The 13,052-nt window shown below is 42.8% G+C and overlaps 1 protein-coding gene across 1 annotated transcript in view; it reads right to left on the bottom strand.

Annotated features, from left to right (window-relative positions):
- Positions 1 to 13,052, bottom strand: part of LOC121865276 — a gene marked incomplete at its 5' end in the record, with an annotated part of 105,981 nt that overhangs the window by 84,084 nt on the left and 8,845 nt on the right.

The raw sequence follows: 13,052 nt of genomic DNA, 5'->3' as shown, positions 1-13,052 counted from the left end.
AATGCATGCTCCAAAAAGTCAATTAACTAACCACAGCTAATTGATTCTCCAATAAAATGACAACATCTGCTCAGTCATTATCCGGGGCATTAGTTGATAATTCATTGGTGATATATCTTGATGTGTGTGTGTGGGTCCTGGTTGGTTATGCTGGGTCATTGGTGGGTCGTAATAGTCACTGGTGGGTCACTGGTGGGTCGTGGTGGGTACTGGTGGGTACTAGTCGATCATGCCCCTTGATGTACCGTATTTGTTAAAACATTCCAAATTAACGAAACTGGTCGCATTAACGACACTTCAAGAATTATCGAAACTGCCCGAATTAACCACACTTCCCGAATTATCGAAACTGTCCGAATTATCTACACTTCCCGAATTAACGACACTTCCCGAATTATCGAAACTGTCCGAATTAACGACACTTCCCGAATTATCGAAACTGTCCGAATTAACGACACTTCCCGAATTATCGAAACTGTCCGAATTATCTACACTTCCCGAATTAACGACACTTCCCGAATTATCGAAACTGTCCGAATTAACGACACTTCCTGAATTATCGAAACTGCCCGGATTATCGACACTTATGATAAAGGTAGGGAGTGAGTTTGAAGACTTTAGAGCTGAGGGAATAGTTCTTTACCGAGTTGTAAGAGTCATCAGGTTGGGTTATGATGACATTGAGGAATTAGACCACTAGATCTGTCATTAGCCTCACTTGATGACTCTTCCTCTGTGTTCTTTCTTCCTCTTCTTCTGTTCTTACTCTTCTTCTTCCTCCTCTTCCTCTTCCTCTTTACCTCTTCCTCCAACACCTCCTCTTCCTCCCTCCCTCTTCCTTGATTGCTTTATTCTCTTCTTCACATTTTCCCTCTTCCTCTCTTCTTCATAATAATCTTCTTTCTCTTCCTCCTGCTTCACACACACACACACACGCACGCACGCACACACACACACACACACACACACACACACAAGCCCTTGATAAATGGTCATCTCGTGACTCGCAGGTGAGAGGCCGGGGTGCTGGAGGTCACGTCTGAGGGTGTTTAGGAGGAGGCTTGGTGGAGGTCAGGGTTTAAAGGAGGTTAAAGGTTATGCTAAGTTAGGTTAGGTTATGCTAGGTTAGGTTAGGTTAGGTTATGCTAGGTTAGGTTAGGTGAAGTTCATACCCAATGCCTCCAACACACAAACACCTCCCCCTCCTCCAACACACAAACACCTCTTCCGCCAACACACAAACCCCTTCCCAAACACACAAACCCCTCTTCCCCAACACACAAACCCTTCCCCAACACACAAACACCTCTTTCCCCAACACACAAACCCCTCTTCCCCCAACACACAAACACCTCTTCCCCAACACACAAACAGCTCCCTCCTCCAGTATATAACCAACACCCCCAGTAATTACCCGCTCCCCCCAGTACATAAATAACCATCTACCATTACACCTTTTGCCACACAAGTATCCCATTAGCCACACAACCCCGCTGAGGATTAACACTTACTTATAGGGGAGAACATAACACGATGGAAGAACACAAAGAAGTTATTATGAACAGTTTAGTGAACAACTGTGTGTGTGTGTGTGTGTGTGTGTGTGTGTGTGGGTGGGTTACTGAAGATAGATAGATAGATAGATAGAGGGTTAAACCACACACACACACACACACACACAGGGCTAACGAGCTTATAATCAATCCATCAGCTTAACGACCCCACCAACGAGTTTATCGCTCGTTAAGCTGGCGGTGAGGTGGCTACCCTGCTGTGTCTATTACCGACCTGAGACGCTGGTACCACGGTTAGAATCCCTTCCCACAGTGGCGCTTATTTATGGGGTTATGGCGAGTGTGTTTCAGTGTGTAAACAAACTGATTTAATAATGCAAACATGTTTATATACACAGAGACACACACACACACACACACAAACAAATGTATACACGTCTGCACACACACACAAACAAACAAATTTATACACGTCTACACACACACAAACAAATGTACACACACACACACACACACACACACACATCTCAGACAGGTTCCGGCTTCTTGAATGTTGCCGGTAACCAGCTGGCGAAACAAACCTAGACTGCCTAAACCAAACACACTTACACAAACACACTTACACAAACACACTTACACAAACAACACAACAAAACAAACACAATAAAACAAATACACTTATACAAACATATTTACACAAACACACTTACGACTTACTGAACTGCGTAAGTGACTCGTAAAAACATTAAAACCCAACCACAGGTAACTCACTCACAGGTAACTCAACCCCAGGTAACTCAACCACAGGTAACTCAACCCCAGGTAACTCAACCACAGGTAACGCACCCACAGGTAACTCAACCAAATGTAAAATAACCCCAGGTAACTCACAGGTAACTCACCCACAGGTAACGCAACCACAGGTAACTCACCCACAGGTAACTGACCCACAGGTAACTCACCCACAGGTAACTCACCCACAGGTAACGCAACCACAGGTAACTCACCCACAGGTAACTCACCCACAAGTAACTCATCCACAGATAACTCAACCACAGGTAACTCAACCACAGGTAACTCACCCACAGGTAACTCACCCACAGGTAACTCAACCACAGGTAACTCAACCACAGGTAACTCACTCACAGGTACCTAACGTAATCAACTCCGTCCCTCCAGGTGGTCTCAGTGGATCAAGACCAACTCCCTCCCCTCGTTAAGATAATCAACAAATTAATATGCAAGAGAGAGACCACACTAAACTAATCGCATCTAATTCTCGCCTTAATGAACCTTGATGGTAAAGTCGGTTTTCTCGTTCAGTGGGACAATTGTTCCTGATGGAGAAGTCAATATTTATCTCCTTAACAGTGATCAATATACATACATACATTCATACATACATACATACATACATACATACATACATACATAGAAGCAGATATATACACCGGGAAATATACAAGTTCGATATACTGTATAACACAACATATATAAGCAATTACATACATACTTAGTTACATATATACATACATACATACATACTATACATACATATATACATACATACATAGTAAATATCCCATTTATTTTACGAGAAAAATTAACCGAAAACAAAAGTAACGAAATTGGCCAAATGAACAGAGAACCGGACACTAAAATACCGGACATAAAGTAACGGAAAACCAAAATACCGGACACTAGAGAACCAGATACTCACTAAACACACTACTTAGGGGTCAACAGGTGAAGTCTTGGGTGATCACAGGTAAGACTCTGAGGTGAATACTAATTACAGGTGATATATACTTCCCCCTGGTGCTTCTGGGAGGAGGAGGAAGGAGGAAGCGGAGGGAGGGAGGGAAGGAGGAGAGAGGGAAGGAGGAAGGATGGAGGGAGGGAGGGAGGGAAGGGAGGGAGGGAGGGAAAGAAAGGGAGGAGGGAGGAATGAAGGAAGGAAGGAGGAGGGAGGGAGGGATTGAGGGAGGGAGGGAGAATGAAGGAAGGAAGGGAGGCAGGAGGGAGGAGGGAGGGAAGGAGGGAAGGAATGAAGGAAGGAAGGAGGTGCGTTTATATTGCAAAACTATTCTGACGCACCTATAATTTGCTGAAAACACACACACACACACACACACACACACACACACACACACACACACACACACACACACACACACACACACACCTCTAATGTACTTGTTCCGTGTTCCTTAATGTTCGATGTACTTGTTCCTCACTGGTCACCTCTCGTGTACTCCAGTCACGCGATGGACTCAGTCACCAATGTTTTAGTCTACCTCGAGTGTTTGTTCAGAGAAATTCAATTTGTTCAATGGTCCAGTAGCAGAGAGAGAGAGAAGAGAGAGAGAGAGAGAAAGAGAGAGAGAGAGAGAGAGAGAGAGAGAGAGAGAGAGAGAGAGAGAGAGAGAGAGAGATACTACTACTGACTTGTATAAATCCTGTATAAAACTTTCACACACATACACTGTCAAGATGAAGGTCGTCCTGTCATGGTCACTGTCAAGCACACCTGCCATGAGATACCTGAGGTGTCATTACTTAGGGGAAAAAGAGACGGAATATGTAGATTGATCACCACACACACACACACACACACACACACACACACACACACACTAAAACACAGTAGCCACACTATATCAGGGTCAGGGGTTCTGGCACCACTATAATGGCGTGGTTTAAACACCTCTAACTCTCATACGTCACCGACATACCATAACACACTGTCTGCACCATTACCTGGGAGAGTAAATGTCTTGTTACGTAACAGAAGGATTTGGTAGAATTTGTCTTCTTAATTATTTTAATTATTTGTGTTATTGGTTTAAGGATAAAATAATAATAATAATAATAATAATAATAATAACAACAAACAAAACAACAACACAAACAACAACAACAGCAACAAATAAACACAAACAACAACAACACAAACAACAACAACAACAACAACAGCAACAACAACACAAACAACAACAACAACAACAACACAAACAACAACAACAACACAAGCAACAACAACACAAACAACAACAACAACAACACAAGCAACAACAACACAAACAACAAAACAACAACAACAACAACAGCAAATACAAGCAACAACAACACAAACAACAACAACAACAACACAAACAACAACAACAACAACAACACAAACAACAACAACAACAACAACAACAACAACAGCAAACAACAACAACACAAACAACAACAACAACACAAACAACAAACAACAACAACAACAACAACAACAACAACAACAACACAAACAACAACAACAACAACAACAACAACAACAGCAACAACAACAACACAAACAACAACAACAAACAAACAACAACAACAACACAAACAACAACAACAACAACAACAACAGCAACAACAACAACAACAACAACAACAACACAAACAACAACAACAACAACAACAACAACACAAACAACAACAACAACAACAACAACAACAACACAAACAACAACAAATGAACAACACAAACAACAACAACAACAGCAACAACAACAACAACAACAACAACAAACAACAACAACAGCAACAACAACACAAACAACAACAACAACAACAAACAACAACAACAACAACAACAACAACAACAACAGCAACAACAACAACACAAACAACAACAACAACAACAACAACAACACAAACAACAACAACACAAACAACAACAACAACAACAACACAAACAACAACAACAACAGCAACAACAACAACAACAAATAAACAACAACAACAGCAACAACAACAACACAAACAACAACAACAACAACAACAACAACAACAACACAAACAACAACAACAACACAAACAACAACAACAACAACAACAACAACAACAACAAAACAACAACAACAAACAACAACAACAACAACAACAACAACAACACAAACAACAACAACAACAACAACAACAACAACAACACAAACAACAACAACAACAACAACAACAACAACACAACAACAACAACAACAGCAACAACAACAACAACAACAACAGCAACAACAACACAAACAACAACAACAACAACACAAACAACAACAACACAAACAACAACAACAACAACACAAACAACAACAACAACAACAACACAAACAACAACAACAACAACAACAACAACAACACATCAGATATATCACTTAATAAAACCCTGAACTTGAACACAAACATAAACAAACTATTTGAACATAACACAACCTGTCTCAAGTAAACACAAGAACTGTTCAACCTCAAATTGAACTTTACAAAGAACACAAAAGAACAAGAACTATAAGAAGAACAAATAGATCGATTGATAATTTATTTTTTATTTATCTATAACCTTTAATACCTTAATAAAATGTAATCTAAAAGTTATTATATCAACAAATTAGTAAAAATATTATTAATAAATTACCAATTATCTTTTAATAACACAATAACATCCCAGTCCTTCAAGTATATCCCTTAAATAAAATACAATTAACTAACTAATCCCTTTTAATAATCAACAAACACAAAACTCTGTCCAATGCTGTACTTAAAAACATTCAAGTCAGAATCATGAACTCTGATCTAGAAGAACTGAGAAGTGCAGAGAGACCTGGCAGTTGTAGCATTAGTAAATATGACAAATTTTAGACAAGAGGTACCGGTATGGCCAGCATAAGGACAGAACCAGACAATGTGATGTAGTTGTGACCAGAAGAAGATACAGACACATCTGGCAAGTTATTAACGCTGTACCCATACCGGGACACTCAGCATGTAAACTTTGTGATAAACCTTTAAAGCATACACTTGAACACTATATTATTGAATGTGACACTGTCAAAGACTTCAGGCCACCTGACTTATTGTATCTTGAACAATGTAATTACTCATTGAATCAGGTGTGCTTGAGGACATTCTTGCTGTTTATCCCAAATTTGCTGCTGGCCCACACTGATTAGTCTTCAATTAGAACATGACTCAATGTATGTGATCCACTGACTTACATGGCAGTGAACAGACATCACCCATGACTGTGACCTATATATACTGCTAATGAATGTGATGTATTCCCTTTGTGTACGAACCTCTGTCCTGCATGGCAGTGAACAGTGACATTACCCACATGAATCTGACCGACGATATGTATGTATGTATGTATGTGTGTATGTGTGCATATGTGTATATATATATGTACATGTATGTGTATGTATATGTGTATATGTATGTATATGTATATGTGTGTGTGTACATATATGTATATGTACTGTTAATGAGTGTGATGCATCTCTGTGTACGAACCTCTGTCCTGCGTGGCAGTGAGAAGTGATACCACCCCTCAGTGTCAAGACCTGACTGAATTACTCAGAATAGGCAAACTGTACTACGCTTTGCAATAAATTTGTTAAACTAAAACTAACTCCCTAAAAATAATATAATTTAGGTAAACAAATATCAACATCCAACACCCCCAACCACATATTCAGGGTCAAAGGAAAGGCGAGATTTCTCCTGGACACGAGGCATAGCCAGCCAGGCAGTTCATCTCTCCTCAGCCTGTTCCCTACCTCTCCCTACTCCTAGTCTGTCTCCTCCTGCCCCTCTGCCTCCAACCTCCCATTGTCCACGATTGATACTGTACGTTGTTAGTTCTTAGAGAGAGAGAGAGAGAGAGAGAGAGAGAGAGAGAGAGAGAGAGAGAGAGAGAGAGAGAGAGAGAAGCTCAACATACCACCACCACCAGTAGCCATCCCTGGCCAACGAGCCGTGACTCTACTTAATGTTGTTTCGTAGAAGAGATAAATATGTCTAGAAATGACCAAATTACTCCCCCCCCTTCCCCACCTGTTGAGGGTTGTTGACCTCTGTCCAACCTTAAAAGACTCTCGTAAGATAATTTATCGTAAGTGAAGATAAAGGAAATACCCTAATTGATTAAGATAGATAGATAGATAGATAGATAGATAGATAGATAGATTGATTGATTGATAGATAGATAGATAGATAAATAGAGAGAGAGAGAGAGAGAGAGAGAGAGAGAGAGAGAGAGAGAGAGAGAGAGAGAGAGAGAGATACAAAAGGGAAAGCTACATTGAGGATTCTATCTTTCTACCCTGTAAATACCTGTGCGTTCATGAAGACACAGGTGGAGACTAAAAGAACACAAGGTAGACTAAGACACACCATTGGAGCTAAAGACACAGGTAGACTAAGACACAGGTAGACTAAGACTACAGGTAGACTAAGACACAGGTAGACTAAGACACAGGTAGACTAAGACACAGGGTAGACTAAGACACAGGTAAAGACTAAAGACACAGGTAGACTAAGACACAGGTAGACTAAGACACAGGTGAACTAAGACACAGGTAGACTAAGACACCCAGGTAGACTAAGACACAGGTAGACTAAGACACAAGGTGGAGCTAAGACACAAGACTGACTAAGACACAGGTAGACTAAGACACAGGTAGACTAAGACACAGGTAGACTAAGACACAGGTGAATTCAAGACACAGGTAGACTAAGACACAGGTAGACTAAGACACAGGTAGCCTAAGACACAGGTAGACTAAAGACACACAGGTAGACTAAAGACACAGGTAGACTAAGACACAGGAGTGAGGACTAAGACACAGGTAGACTAAGACACAGAATGAACTAAGACACAGGTAGACTAAAAGACACCCAGGTAGACTAAGACACAGGTGAACTAGACACAGGTAGACTAAGGAACACCCAGGTGAGCCTAAGACACTGGTGAGCTAAGACACAGGTAGACTAAGATTTTAAGGTGAACTAAGACACAGGTGGGAGCTAAGACACAGGCGGAGACTAAGGAACTGGGTAGACTAAGACACAGGAGTGAGACTAAGACACAGGTGAGACTAAGACACAGGTAGACTAAGGCACGGGTAGACTAAGACACAGGTAGACTAAAGACCTGGAGTAGACTAAAGACACAGGTAGACTAAGACACAGGTAGAGCCCCAGACACAGGTAGACTAAGACACAGGTAGACTAAGACACAGGTGAATATAAGACACAGGTAGACCAAGACACAGGTGGACTAAAAGCACCAGGTAGACTACCAAGACACAGATGAGCTAAGACACAGGTAGACTAAGACACAGGTGAACTAAGACACAGGTAGACTAAGACACAGGTAGACTAAGACACAGGGTAGACTAAGACACAGGTGAATAAAAGACACAGGTAGACTAAGACACAAGGTGAGCTAAGACACAGGTAGACTAAGACACGGGTAGACTAAGACACAGGTAGACTAAGACACAGGTGAGCTAAAAAGACACAGGTGGAGCCCCTAAGACACAGGTAGACTAAAGACTGGGTGAACTAAAGACCTGGGTAGACTAAGACACAGGTGGAGCTAAGACACAGGTAGACTAGACACAGGTAGACTAAGACCTGGAGTAGACTAAGACACAGGTAGACTAAGACTGGATGGGCCAAGACCTGGAGTGAATGCAAGACACAGGTAGACTAAGACACAGGGTAGACTAAGACACAGGTAGACTAGACACAGGTAGACTAAGACACAGGTAGACTAAGACACAGGTAGACTAAGACACAGGTAGACTAAGACACAGGTAGACTAGACACAGGTAGACTAAGACACAGGTAGACTAAGACACAGGTAGCAGACTAAGACACGGGCAGATACCCAAGACACAGGTAGCCTAAGACACAGGTAGCCCTAAGACACAGGTGAATAAGACACAGGTGGAGCTAAGACACAGGGCAGACTAAGACACAGGTGAGACTAAGACACAGGTAGACTAAGACCTGGAGTAGACTAAGACACAGGTAGACCCAAGACACAGGTAGACTAAGACACAGGTGGAGCTAAGACACAGGTAGACTAAAAGACACAGGTAGACTAAGACACAGACAGACTAAGACACAGGTGGAGCTAAGACACAGGTAGACTAAGACACAGGTAGACTAAGACACAGGTGGACTAAGACACCAGGAGTAGACTAAGACACAGGTAGACTAAGACAGGTGAGCTAAGACACAGGTAGACTAAGACACGGGTAGACTAAGACACAGGTAGACTAAGACACAGGTAGACTAAGACACAGGTGGCTCAGACACAAGGTAGACTAGACACAGGGTAGACTAAGACTGGTTAGCTAAGACACAGGTAGACTAAGACACAGGTGAGCTAAGACACAGGTAGACTAAGACACAGGTAGACTAAGACACAGGTGAACCAAGACACAGGTAGACTAAGACACAGACAGACTAAAGACACAGGTAGACTAAGACCCCACACAGGAGTGAACTAAAGACACAGGTAGACTAAGACACAGGTGGGCCAGACACAGGTGAGACTAAGACACGGAGTAGACTAAGACACAGAGTGAGACTAAGACACAGGTAGCCTAAAGACACAGGTAGCCTAAGACACAGGTAGACTAAGGTACAGGTAGACTAAGACACAGGTAGACTAAGACACAGGTAGACTAAGACACAGGTAGACTAGGAACACAGGTAGACTAAGACACCAGGTAGACTAAGACACAGGTAGACTAAGACACAGGTAGACTAAGACACAGGTAGACTAAGACACAAAGGGTAGACTAAGACACAGGTAGACTAAGACACTGGGTAGACTAAGACACAGGTAAGACTAAGACACAGGTAGACTAAGACACAAGGTGAGACTAAGACACAGGTGAACCCCTAAGACACAGATGAACTGAACACAGGTAATTCAAAGACACAGGTAGACTAAAGACACAAGGTAGACTAAGACACAGGTAGACTAAGACACAGGAGTGGCCTAAGACACAGGTAGACTAAAGACCTGAGTGGCCCTAAGACACAGGGTAGACTAAGACACAGACAGACCTAAGACTACAGGTAGACTAAAGACACAGGTAGCCCTTAAGACACAGGTAGACTAAGACACAGGTAGACTAAGACACAGGTACACTAAGACACAGGTGGAGCTAGACACGGGTGAGACTAAGACACGGGTAGACTAAAGACACAAGGTAGACTAAGACACAGGTAGACTAAGACACACAGGTGGGCTAAAGACACAGGTGAACTAAGACACAGGTAGACTAAGACACAGGTAGACTAAGACACAGGTAGACCTAAGACACAGGTAGACTACAAAGACACAGGTGTAGACTAAGACACAGGTAGACTAAGACACAGGTAGACTAAGACACAGATGAGACTAAGACACAGGTAGACTAAGACACAGGTAGACTAAGACACAGGTAGACTAAGACACAGGTGAATAAGACACAGGTAGACTAAGACACAGGCAGACTAAGACACGAATTATAAAACACCAGACTAAGACACAGGTAGACTAAGACACAGGCAGACTAAGACAGGTAGACTAAGACACAGGTAGACTAAGACACAGGTAGACTAAGACACAGGTAGACTAAGACACAGGTAGACTAAGACACAGGTAGACTACAAGACACAGGTAGACTAAGACACAGGTAGACTAAAGACACGGGTAGACTAAGACACAGGTAGACTAAGACACAGGTGAGCCCCTAAGACACAGGTAGACTAAGACACCAGTGAGCTAAGACACAGGTAGGAAGACTAAGACAGGTAGACTAAGACACAGGTAGACTAAGACACAGGTAGACTAAAGGTGCAGGTAGACTAAGACACACAGGTGGCCTAAGACACAGGTAGACTAAGACACAGGTGGAGCTAAGACACAGGTAGACTAGACACGAATAAGACTAAGACACAGGAGACTAAGACACAGGTAGACTAAGACACAGGTAGACTAAGACACAGGTGAATACCACAGGTAGCCTAAGACACAGGTAGCCTAAGACACAGGTAGACTAAGACACAGGTAGACTAAGACACAGGTAGACTAAGACACAGGTAGACTACAAGACACAGGTAGACTAAGACACAGGTAGACTAAGACACAGGTAGACTAAGATTTTGCCGTTAGACTAAGACACAGGTAGACTAAGACACAGGTGGAGCCTAAGACTGCAAGATGAACTAAGACACAGGTAGCCCCAAGACACAGGTGGCCCAAGACACAGGTAGACTAAGACACAGGTAAGACTAAGACACCGGGTAGACTAAGACACAGGTAGCCTAAGACACAGGTAGACTAAGACACAGGTGGAGCCAAGACACAGGTAGACTAAGACACAGGTAGCCCAAGACACTGGTGAACTAAGACCACAGGTAGACTAAGACACAGGTGAGCCTAAGACACAGGAGTGAATAAGACACAGGCCAGACTAAGACACAGGTAGACTACAAGACACAGGTGAACTAAAGACACAGGTGAGACTAAGACACAGGTACACTAAGGTACAGGTGATGGCCCAAGACACAGGTAGACTAAGACACAGGTAGATTAAGACACAGGTAGACTAAGACACAGGTAGACTAAGACACAGGTAGACTAAAGACACCAGGTAGACTAAGACACGAGTAGACTAAGACACAGGTAGACTAAGACACAGGTAGACTAAAGACACAGGTAGACTAAGACACAGATGAACTAGACACAGGTAGACTAAGACACAGGTAGACTAAGACCTGGAGTAGATAAGACACAGACTAAAGACACAAGGTGAACTAAGACACAGATTCAGACTAAGACACAGGTAGACTAAGACACAGAACAGACTAAGACACAGAACCAGACTAAGACACTTTCAGTAGACTAAGACACAAGGGTGAACTAGACACAGGTAGACTAAGACACAGGTAGACTAAGACACAGGCGGGCTAAGACACTTTGGTGAACTAACAGGCACAGGTAGACTAAGACACAGACAGACTAAGACTGGGTGAACTAATACACAGGTGGCCTAAGACACAGGTGAAGAAAGCTAAAGACACCAGGTAGACTAAGACACAGGTAGACTAAGACTGGGTAAGACTAAGACACAGCAGGTGAATAAGACACAGGTAGACTAAGACACAGGTAGACTAAAGACACGGAGGTAGACTAAGACACAGGTGGAGCTAAGACACAGGTAGACTAAGACACAGGTGAACTAAAGACACAGGGCAGGACTAAGACACAGGTGGAGCTAAGACACAGGTAGACTAGAACACAGGAGTGAGACTAAGACACAGGAGCAGACTAAAGACACAGATGAGCCAGGGCACCCAGGTAGACTAAGACCTGGGTAGACTAAGACACAGGTGAGACTGGACACAGGTGGCCTAAGACACAGGTAGACTAAGACACAGGTAGACTAAGACACAGGTGGAGCTAAGACACAGGTAGACTAAAGACACAGGCAGACCAGACACCAATTCAGACTAAGACACAGGTGAACTGAGACACAGGTCAGACCTAAGACACAGGTGGACGGCTTTAAGACACAGGTGGACTAAGACCCCTGCAGGTGGGCTAAGACACAGGGGTGAGACTAAGACACAGGTGAGCTAGACACCCAGGTAGACTAAAGACACAGGTAGACTAAGACAGGTGGCCTAAGACACAGGGCAGACTAAGACACAGGTAGACTAAAGACACAG

This window comes from Homarus americanus, unplaced genomic scaffold, assembly GCF_018991925.1.
Source record: "Homarus americanus isolate GMGI-L3 unplaced genomic scaffold, GMGI_Hamer_2.0 scaffold48830, whole genome shotgun sequence".
NCBI lineage: Eukaryota > Metazoa > Arthropoda > Malacostraca > Decapoda > Nephropidae > Homarus > Homarus americanus.
Note: the sequence above shows the minus strand (reverse complement) of the source record. Positions and strands in the feature narration are given on the sequence as shown.